Raw genomic sequence first — 10509 nt, 5'->3', positions numbered from 1 at the left:
GTGTGATGGAAGAAACCATTATTTGACCGTTGTGGGTTGGTTTTTGCAAGAAGAAGGTGGTTCCAGCTTAGAGGAGGCCAAGGAGGTTTCATATCTGTGGATTTCAAGCAAAGGACATCATCCTTGAGGTAGCTTATCGATCCTTTTTCTGTTTTGTTAAAGAATCCATGGATCTAGGGTTTTCTATACCCTTTATTGAGTTGATTTGTTGGGAATATGGTCCCTTAACATGTTTAGACTTCAGATCTTGACCCATAGTGGTCCAGAGAATGTTATCTATCTTGCTTTATGATGAGTTATGGAAGAAATGGAATTAGGATGTTGTATTTGGGGCTATTTCATCAAGTAGAGTTATTTGGACATTGCATGAGTATCAAGATCGAACCTTTACGTGTTTATTGAGCTTGGGAAGGTCAGATCTATGGATTCGAGGAATATATCTGACCTCAGAAGGTCATTTGAGTTTGAGCAGGGCGGCAACTCGCCGAGTCCATAAGTGGACTCGACGAGTCGAGTCGAGGTCGCCATGCGCTTCGTGACAGGTGTAACCCGTCGAGTGTATGGATGACCCGACGAGCCAAGAGAGGCTGAAAGGATTCAGAGGACCCGCATGCACTCGCCGAGTCGCCTATGTCACTCGACAAGTCGAGTCAAAGTTTGACCGTTGACTTTCGTTGAATTTAGGGTTCTGGTCAAGGTTGATTCAGGAGAGTTCAGAGAAGGGTAGAATGGCATTCTACCCAATTTGTAGAGATGAGATCATGAGAGAATATTGATTAGGATGTTATTTGAATGATAGGGGGAGGCTAAGTTGGGACATTGAGCACGAGAGTTTATCCGACTTCTTTGAGGTGAGTCTTCTCACTATACTGTACCTGGAAGGGTACCTATGTGTGACTGGAAGGTCTTGTATGTTATGAGATGTATGTGCTATATGTTGTTATGTGATATGTATGTTATGTATAATAAGGACCGGAAGGTCAAGATGATATGGACCGGAAGGTCAAGAGGTTACGGACCGGAAGGTCGACACGAGTAGGACCGGAAGGTCCACCAGGATTTGGGACAGAAGTCCTCTGAGACCCATGGATCAGAAGATCCTATAGAGTTATGGCCTGGAAATGCATATGTATGGTATGTGGTATTTGGGGAACTCACTAAGCATTTATGCTTACAGTAATTATGATATGTGTTTCAGGTACTAGCGAGGATCTCTTGAAGGCGCCGGCGTGATCCGTACACACTTATGGAGTTCGTGTTATTGAGATTCTGGGACATGTTTTGTTATGACACAGTGAATACATTATGTTTTGTGATTATAATGTGATTGGAAGTATGTTTTAAAAATGAAAAATTGTTTTGAAAATTTACGTCGTTACAAGTTGGTATCAGAGCGTTGGTTTGAGGGATTTGGGTGCATCTTTGGATGAATCTGAACTCAAACTGAGGATTTGAAAATGTTTTTCATAAAATAAACAATTTTTCTAAGGGAGTAAAAGAATTTGAGAAAATCAGAAGGAAGCAGTGTGTACGATTAACCAGCGCCTGAACGGTGATTTCCCAAAATACCCTTACATTATGTGTTATGAGATATGTTATGATATGATATGCATGATAGAGTTGGCTAGGTATTCATATTAGGACTAGAGTGCCTTGATTTTGTGATGCTTTAGCCTAGGAAGGATTTTGCTGCTATGTGATGCTTGAGAGCGAGTAGGTAGCAGTGAACAGCTGATGAGAGGTCTACTGAAGGTTAGCCTATGCCAGTGAGATATAGAGTACTTGTGATATGGGATCCAAGGAGGAGGACTTAGGGTGACGACTGATGCGGTGTAGACGGTAGTATAGGGCCCGTACTACTAAAGACATCGAAGCAGTGCGCACTCTAAGTAAAATCCTTTGGGTACTAAGGAACAGGTAGGGTCAAGTTATCGAGTGCGAGTATGCTCGAGCAAGTCTCTGATATTATTATGTTGTATTTCAGATACATCATGGTTGGGAAACCCCACAGACTTGAGACGAGCAGCGTGATTGACGAGGAGCATCATCAGATGATCCACGATGAGGTGGCGGCGACGATTCGGGCCGAGATTCCGGAGATGTTTGAGTCTATCAAGACCATATTGATTGAGACTTTTGTTGAGCGGTATGCAGCGTTAACTGAGGCTGCGGCTATTACGGCTACCGCAACTGTGGCTGCTCCCAGACCTCAGGGAGGGGACTCGTTGTTGCTTCTAAAGTTCAGAAACACGAAGCCACCCGAGTTTGATGGGACGCAGGATCCGATCGCTGAAATGAGATGGATTGCTGATATCGAGGGATGCTTCTACACGTTTTCATGTCCAGAGCATCTGAGGGTACGGTTCGCGTTGAACCAGCTTCACTTGGGAGCGAAGGACTGGTGGAAGTTCGTGACGGCGAGCTTCACTCTTGCAGAGATTTCAGCGGTGACCTGGGAGAGGTTCACCATCATGTTCAGAGATGAGTATGTTCCCCCTGTGGAGAGGGAACGGTTGGTTCAGGAATTCTTGACCCTCAAGCACGGTACTGATTCTGTTACTGTGGTTACCAGGAAGTTTCATGAGAGGGCGATGTTCTGTCCTGAGCAGGCGTCTACTGAGCAGGCACGCATGACCCAGTATTTGGGCGTTTTGAGGAGGGATATACAGGAGTTCGTGTCGAACTCGACTTACCGGACATTTGCTGAGCTTCAGGAAAATGCCCGGAAGAGGGAGATTGAGTTGGAGACTCAGGCCAGGGAGGAGGCCGAGTCTTAGAGGATGGATCGGCGACCGACACAGTCTCAGCTGGCAGCCAAGCGGGCCAAGCCCGCCGATACGAGATCTGGAGGCCAGAAGGGTCGCACTTGTGGGAAGTGCGGCAAGGGACATGATGGAGTCTGTTGATCGGGTGCTTGCTATAAATGTGGCAAGGAGGGGCATATCGCCAAGGATTGCCCCAAGGGAATTATGGTTTGCTTTCATTGCAACTAGAATCGCCATCGGAAGGCTGAGTGCCCACAGTTACATCAGGGATCAGCACAGGGATCTGCACCCACTGCTAGGGTTACCGAGACTTGGCCAGTGAAGGCCGAGGCACCGAAAGCTCGCGGGAGAGCTTTCCAGTTGACAGTGGAAGACGTCCGCGCAGCGACCGATGTTGTGGCTGGTATGTATTCTTTATTTATTTATGTTGAGTTGAGATATTGTGCTTATATGATGATATGCGTAGGTACTTTTCTTGTGAGTTATGTACCTGCGTTAGTGTTATTTTACTCGGGTGTGAGTCGATCGTTTGTGTCGATAGCGTATAGTCGGCACATCAGCAGCGGACGACAGGCGTTGAGTCGACCTCTGCAAGTTTCCATAGCTGACGAGCGAGTGGTGTATGCTATGGAGGTGATACGAGGATGTGTACTCGAGATCTTCGGTGTTGAGTTCCCGATAGATCTGGTCCCGATAGCGATGGGTGACGTATGTGTCATAGTGGGCATGGATCGGTTGAGCCGATTTGGGGTTGTGAAAGACTGTGAGCAACAATTGGTGATGATACGAGACCCTAGTGGGGGAGTACTTATGGTGTACGGAGAGGGTACCCGATCTGGGTCAGCGTTATGTTAGGCTGCCAGAGTGAGACAAAGTTTACAACAAGGCTGCAGCGGGTATGTAGCCTATGTGATGGACACACGAGGGGCCACTGGGAGGCCAAATTTGATTGATGATGTTCCGATAGTGTGCGAGTTCCTGGATGTTTTCCCCAAGGAGTTGTCGGGTGCGCTTCCCGAGAGGCAGGTAGAGTTCAACATCGATTTGGTTCCGGGGGCAGCGCCTATCGCCAAGGTGCCTTATCGCCTTGCACTGCCAGAGATGCAGGAGTTATCCTCGCAGCTTCAGGAGCTATTGGGGAAGGGGTTTATTAGACCAAGTAGTTCCCCTTGGGGAGCGCCGATCCTTTTTGTCAAGAAAAAGGATGGTTCACACCGGATGTGCATTGATTACCGGGAGTTGCACAAGCTAATGGTCAAGAACCGTTACCCCTTACCGAGGATCGATGATTTGTTCGATCAACTGCAGGGAGCGTCTTGGTTTTCCAAGATTGATATGAGGTCGGGATATCATCAGATGAGGGTGCGTGATGAGGATATCCAAAAGACAGCGTTCAGGACTCGTTATAGGCATTATGAGTTCGTGGTGATGCCTTTCAGGCTCACCAATGCACCGGAGGCGTTCATGGATCTCATGAACAGGGTGTGCAGGTCGATGTTAGATCGTTCGGTGATTGTGTTCATTGATGATATATTGGTGTATTCAAGATCCAGAGAGTAGCATGAGGAGCATTTGAGGGAGATCCTCGGAGTTCTAAGATCGGAGAGGCTTTATGCCAAATTCTCCAAGTGCGAGTTCTGGTTACGGGAGGTCCAGTTCGTGGGGCATCTCGTCAACCAGAATGGGATTTTGGTCGATCCGGCCAAGATTGAGGCGGTCATGAGGTGGGAGGTGCCGAGATCACCCACCGAGGTCAGGAGTTTTCTAGGATTGGCCGGCTACTATCGGAGATTTATCAGAGATTTATCTAAGATCGCCGTGCCTCTAACCAGGTTGACCAGGAAGGGTGTTGCTTTTTCATGTGGTCCGGAGCAGTAGACCTCGTTTGAGACACTTCGCCAGAAGTTATGCGAAGCCCCTGTGTTACCCCTCCCGGAAGGGATGGAGGATTTTGTAGTGTATTGTGATGCATCGATATTGGGGTTGGGTGCGGTGCTTATGCAGAGAGGGCATGTGATAGCGTATGCATCGAGGCAGCTGAAGCCTCATGAGACGAGGTATCCCAGCCACGATCTGGAGTTGGGGGCACTAGTGTTCACCCTCAAGATATGGCGTCATTATTTGTATGGGGTTCGGTGTACCATATACACGGACCATAAGAGTTTAAAATATCTGATGGACCAGCCCAACCTGAATATGCGCCAGAGGAGATGGTTAGATGTGGTAAATGATTACGATTGTGAGATCCTGTACCACCCAGGCAAAGCTAATGTTGTAGCTAATGCATTGAGCCGTAGCGCGGAGAGGGCCCTGATTCGAGACATTTGTATGCGTCTGACAGTGATGACTCCGGTGTTGGACACCATTCGGGAGGCCTAGGCAGAGGTCGTGATACCGGAGAACCGCAATAGGGAGCGGGTGATCGAACAGGTGTCCGAGTTTGTTACCAATAGTCGAGGGCTGATGACCTTTCAAGGTCGGATTTGGGTGCCGTATGCAAGTGGAGCACGTACGATTCTGATGGAGAAGGCGCATAGATCGAGGTTCTCGATCCATCCCGGGGCCACAAAGATGCAAGCGGAGCACGTACCATTCAGGAGAGTTCAAGCAAATGGTAGAATGTCCTTCTACCCAATTTGTAGAGATGAGATCATGAGAGAATATTGATCAGGATGTTATTTGAATGATAGGGGGAGGCTAAGTCGAGACATTGAGCATGAAAGTTTATCCGAATTCATTAAGGTGAGTCTTCTCATTATATTATACCTGGAAGGGTATCTATTGATGGGTTTTATACAAAAAATCCTATCTGTGCATGGAACCCTAATGTAGTCTACAAATGTCGCTTTATATTTTTTTTAACTAAACGCGCGTTTTTATAGAGGGATCTAAAATTCTAAAATTTTGAATACCCCGCTTCTCACTCTGATCCTATGGGTCGCCTTATCTCTCGCATAGAGCCATTCTCTCCCTCCTCTCTCTCTCTCTCTCTCTCTCTCTAACCCTAGACACAACCACTGGCCATTCACATTCCTTCTTCCCAGCCACTATATTCTTCTTGCTCCATATAATAAAATCGGCGACCAAACAATCAGGCTCACTTCTTATTTTGCTTCTCCGTCTCCCACAAAAACCCTAGTTTCTATTACCACTTCTTTTTCCTCACTGACAATCTCATCTAAACCTCTTTCTTATGTTCTCTTCTTATAATTCTTAAACCCTGCTTCAAAGAACTAGGGATGCGGACCTCATAAAATCCTTCATAGAACCGGCGATTGGGGATCTGCGACTCTTCACGTTGACAACGCCCTACTGCAACTTACGGTGGGGACCCAACGGTGAAGCAATTACATAACATGGTTGACTGCTCTGGCATCCTCACTTGTTCTGTGTGGGAAGAGGGTAAGAGGATGAAGAGGTGGAAGATTTTCAAAAGTCAAGGCTGAAGAAGGAGAAAAAGATTCAATGGTACGTATTTACTTTCGTATTCATCTTCTTCCTCTCTATCTTCCCGTAAATACAAAATTAATCCCACTGTTGAATTAGTGAATTGGGGGTTAGGGTTTGGAGTGATTTGGGGAGAAGATGGTATTGGGTAGTCTTCTTCCTCTCTATCATCTTCCTCTGCATATAAATCCACCCCTCATCGTCATCTAAACACAAATTAACCTTCACACTTCTTCACTCAAAAGTGTTCAGAAAAAAGCTCAAAGCCTTAACACAAGATCCCCATGATGTCCATCTCTCGATCCATCCTGCTTCTGAGCCTTTTGCTTTCTCTTGCTTTTACTATAATATTCGCAGAAACACATAGCTATAAGTTCAAAGTACGCCCTTATATTAAACATAGTGTACCATAATCATCATATACTATTTTTGTTCAACTAATGTTCATGTTAACTTCAATAGTTATGCAAGACGGTATGACATCTTTTCTTTTACTTAGCCCTTGTGATGCGTCTTAGATAACATGAGGAAACTGTAATGCAAGATGGTATGACATCTTTTCTTTTACTTAACTCAATCCTTAATTTCTATTTCAGTGAATATTTATGCTTTCTGCATCTATCTATACTTTGGGTTGGTTTCTTTTTTGTGTTATGTGCTCTGTTTCATAAAACTTGAAACATTGTGTCTACAATGCAATGATTGGGAAATGTTGGAATTTGAAATTACCTTATTTGAGTTTCTACTGAGTTTTCCTCCTGTTGCTGTTTGTTGGGAATTATGATGTTGATATTTACCTTTTCTACCCTCAAATTTCAGGTACGTGATTACATCCATGTTGTAAATTTAGCAGATGGACACACTGCTGCTTTGAAGAAATTCTCGGACCCTAAAATAGCTGTGTATCTCTTTCTGATTGCATATGACATTTTTTAGTTTTGGAAATTTTGTTCTGTTTGACATTAAATCAAACGATTATCTGTTTTTTAGGCTGTGAAGTCTACAACTTAGGAACGGGTAAAGGCACATCTGTGTTGGAGATGGTAGCAACTTTTGAAAAGGCATCCGGAAAGGTATTACAATTACAATCTTGAAAATATGTTATCTAGTTTCTATCCAATGTTGATAAAGAAAATCTACTTGTATTTAGATGTTTATTTTAAGAAAATTTACCCAATTATAGCAATCTCATCCAAATCCCAACAATTTTCACTGCTATAATAATAATAAAACCGAAAGTAGAATGGTATAGATAATAGGGTAGATTTTGAATGATGAGAAGAAAGGCTTACATGTAATGTTTGTGTTTGTCCAGCAAATTCCTGTTGTGACAGCTGGGTGTCAACCTGGCGATGCTGAGGTGGTATATGCTGAGGTGGTAAAAACCTTACACTAGCTTCTGGGAATCTTAAAACTGCAAGATCAAGTGAAAAAATTACAAATTAATTATAATTTTAAGAAACGGGTGGAAGGTTTGTTAATTTATAATCTAAATACTATTACTAAATGGGCTCTGTAGCACAACCCAACCAGTTCTTAATCAAGCAATCAGTACCATGTTAACTTTTTTATAAATAAATGCAAATAAAGAAGTTTTTAATTAAGGAGAAACCAAGGAACTTGATTCCATTGGTATGTATACATGCCTTGCATATGCCTAGCAGAGCACCTGGTCAAAAATAAACTGAAATTATAAGACAATTGGATAACATAATTATTAATAAAGAAAGGCTTGAATGAAACACTAACACAATTCCATTAGTCTATGAATTGCATAGACTCAAACAAACTGATATATTACAAAGCATGATTTTGTCAAACTTAAATTTTTTACATTTTGAACTGGAAGTTGCAGCCAAGGCCACAAGCTCAACAATTGCATACAATATATTTAAAAATCTATAACACAGAAAAAAGGAAATTGGAGTTGATTTTCAGATTTATACATATTTAGAAAATAGAAGTCACAAACAATATCTATGCTAATGACCAATGCAGTTAATCTAAATCGATAAATAGGACTAAGACAGCCTATTATAGAAGAGCCATCAGAATTAAACAAATAATGAGCCAACATGACATTTAAAGATAGTACAAATAGAGAATGAAACAGAGGGCACTACGAACATGTTATAACTCAACTTTTGACGTGCATTTACATAAATATAATTTAGAGTCAGGGTATTGTAGGTTGCAGTTTGTGTCAAAAAGACACTCAATTGAAACCCCCAAACTTAGAGTTCATATATATAGATTGCATGTTATCCTTAGAATATATAATGTGTCAAAGGGACTTCTCCAGTTTTTTAAATATCCCACAAAAAGACACCTGATAGTAACAAATGTATAAGGATTGATAGATCATCTTTCAAGTGCTAATTTTGCAAATAACCTATATTGAGTATTGGTTTAAAGAAAAAATAAATAAATAATAATAACTACATGAAATAATGAACTTTTCAAAATGTCTCATTCCATTATAATATCTTTGTGACTTAATATTTTGGAACTTGATTGCTTACTGGTAGTTGTTTGATTCTGGTGTTCTATTTTTCAGAGAAACTGGATGACTAGCTAATCCAAAGGCTTCCATTTACAGATTAGTCGCCTCTTCCTCTTTAATAAAATTAGGGCTTTCATCAAGAAACCTTCAATTGCAGTTGATGACTCAATATTTAAGGGTCCTAATCAGGAATTTTTTTCCCAAAACATGAAAATTTGTAAAGTGAGACTAAGAGCCACTTGGTATAAAAAAAATACATCTTTTCTACTTCAGTGCCAGAGAGTGTAAAAAACAACTAAACCTTTCAGTTATTTAGCTATAATTGGATGACATGGAAAGTTTATCACTAAACCCTGAACTGACCCTCAACTGTTCTTGATTTCTCTTGCCATGTGAAAATCGGGAAAGAAAAAAATTGTGAGTAGTTTTTCACTAAACCTTGAACTCTACTTGGCTCAGTGAACTCGTATTTGTCATCATCCTATACAAAACAAAATAAAATATGAATTCAATTTGAAAGAAATAAAATAAAGCAAAAAGATTGAACTTTGTAAGAGTTAAAGGACCTTCAAAAAGAGTGTTATTTCTGTTCCTCTACGAATCTGGTTTTCAGGATCAGTTTCTTATCTAATTACATATGAACTACTTTCAGGTGCTGCTTCCCAAATGTATTGCTTGTCTGACCTTGGACTCTTGTTGGAAACAATCACCTGTTTTTATAAAATATTTAGTATCATTTTTAATTGACAACTTAAGAAATTAAGAAAATGGGAAAAGGGTATTAAGGACCTTTTCAGCAACCAGAAAAGCCGAATAGAACCCAACACCAAATTGACCAATCAAACTGTTATCATTTCCAAGATCCTTGTTCTCCTAAACAAAAAGATTCAACATTTTATACAATTAACCGATTAATGTAATGTAGTACATATTTGCTAATGATTTATATGAAAGAAGGTAAAGTACCACTTTGAGAAATGGTTCCAAGGCAGTCTATTAGATCTTCTTTGGTCATTCCAATACCAGTGTCTCTACAATAAGGGTACAAAAAAGGTTTATAAATCTCTTGTAGAGTTGTATTTTATGAGGAAGGATTCAAGAATGAAGAAAAGTAAGTAATCTTACGATATTGTGATTGTCCGTTTTTCTGGATCAGGTTTAATTCGGATTTCAAGCTCACCAGCATCTCCAAGTAATGAGGGATCCGTTACACTTAAGAATATCAGCTTATCAAGAGCGTCACTTGCATTACTGAAAGAAGGTTTCTTGTTAGAACTTTTGTTTTTGAAAATGATAAAAGATGGAAATCAAGCATGAAACGTGTAGACTGTAGAGATGTTTTTACCTCACAAGCTCCCTGAGGAAAATTTCTTTGTGGCTGTATAAACTATGAACTATCTGATTCATTAAACGAGAAATCAAGCATGAAAAGTCATCGATGCTAAAGTACCTAGAAAAATGCATACTATTGGAACAAGTTTTTGGGCAATAGGTACCGTTCAAGTTATACTCCCATTTTACTAGTCTGTTACTGGTTTCAATGCTAAAGTAGCTAGAAAAATGCATACTATTGTTCACCTCAATCATTACTCTTATGTGCATATAATAAATCATCTTGTTTAGAGTATAGGAAGTGAAAAGTATTTTGGGAGTTTGTAGGACATATGCATAACAATACTGACTTCAAATTTGATTGCTAATTTTAAACTGTTACTACTGTATAGGTATATATTCACAGCTGATCCTAAAGGAAGAGTGAAGCTTTGGAAGATGTGCAAATCTTTTCGTATCTGG

The 10509-nt window shown here is 41.2% G+C and overlaps 1 pseudogene; it reads right to left on the bottom strand.

The window, feature by feature from the left end:
* Positions 1 to 7381: 7381 nt before the first annotated feature.
* Positions 7382 to 10302, bottom strand: LOC145076523 (heat shock protein 90-5, chloroplastic-like; annotated as a pseudogene).
* Positions 10303 to 10509: the final 207 nt, after the last annotated feature.

The sequence above is a fragment of the Lactuca serriola genome, chromosome 9 (assembly GCF_051521515.1).
Source record: "Lactuca serriola cultivar US96UC23 chromosome 9, Lser_US96UC23_V15, whole genome shotgun sequence".
Taxonomy (NCBI): Eukaryota; Viridiplantae; Streptophyta; class Magnoliopsida; order Asterales; family Asteraceae; genus Lactuca; species Lactuca serriola.
The sequence above is the reverse complement of the archived record's forward strand: the minus strand, read 5'-3'. Positions and strand labels throughout refer to the sequence as shown.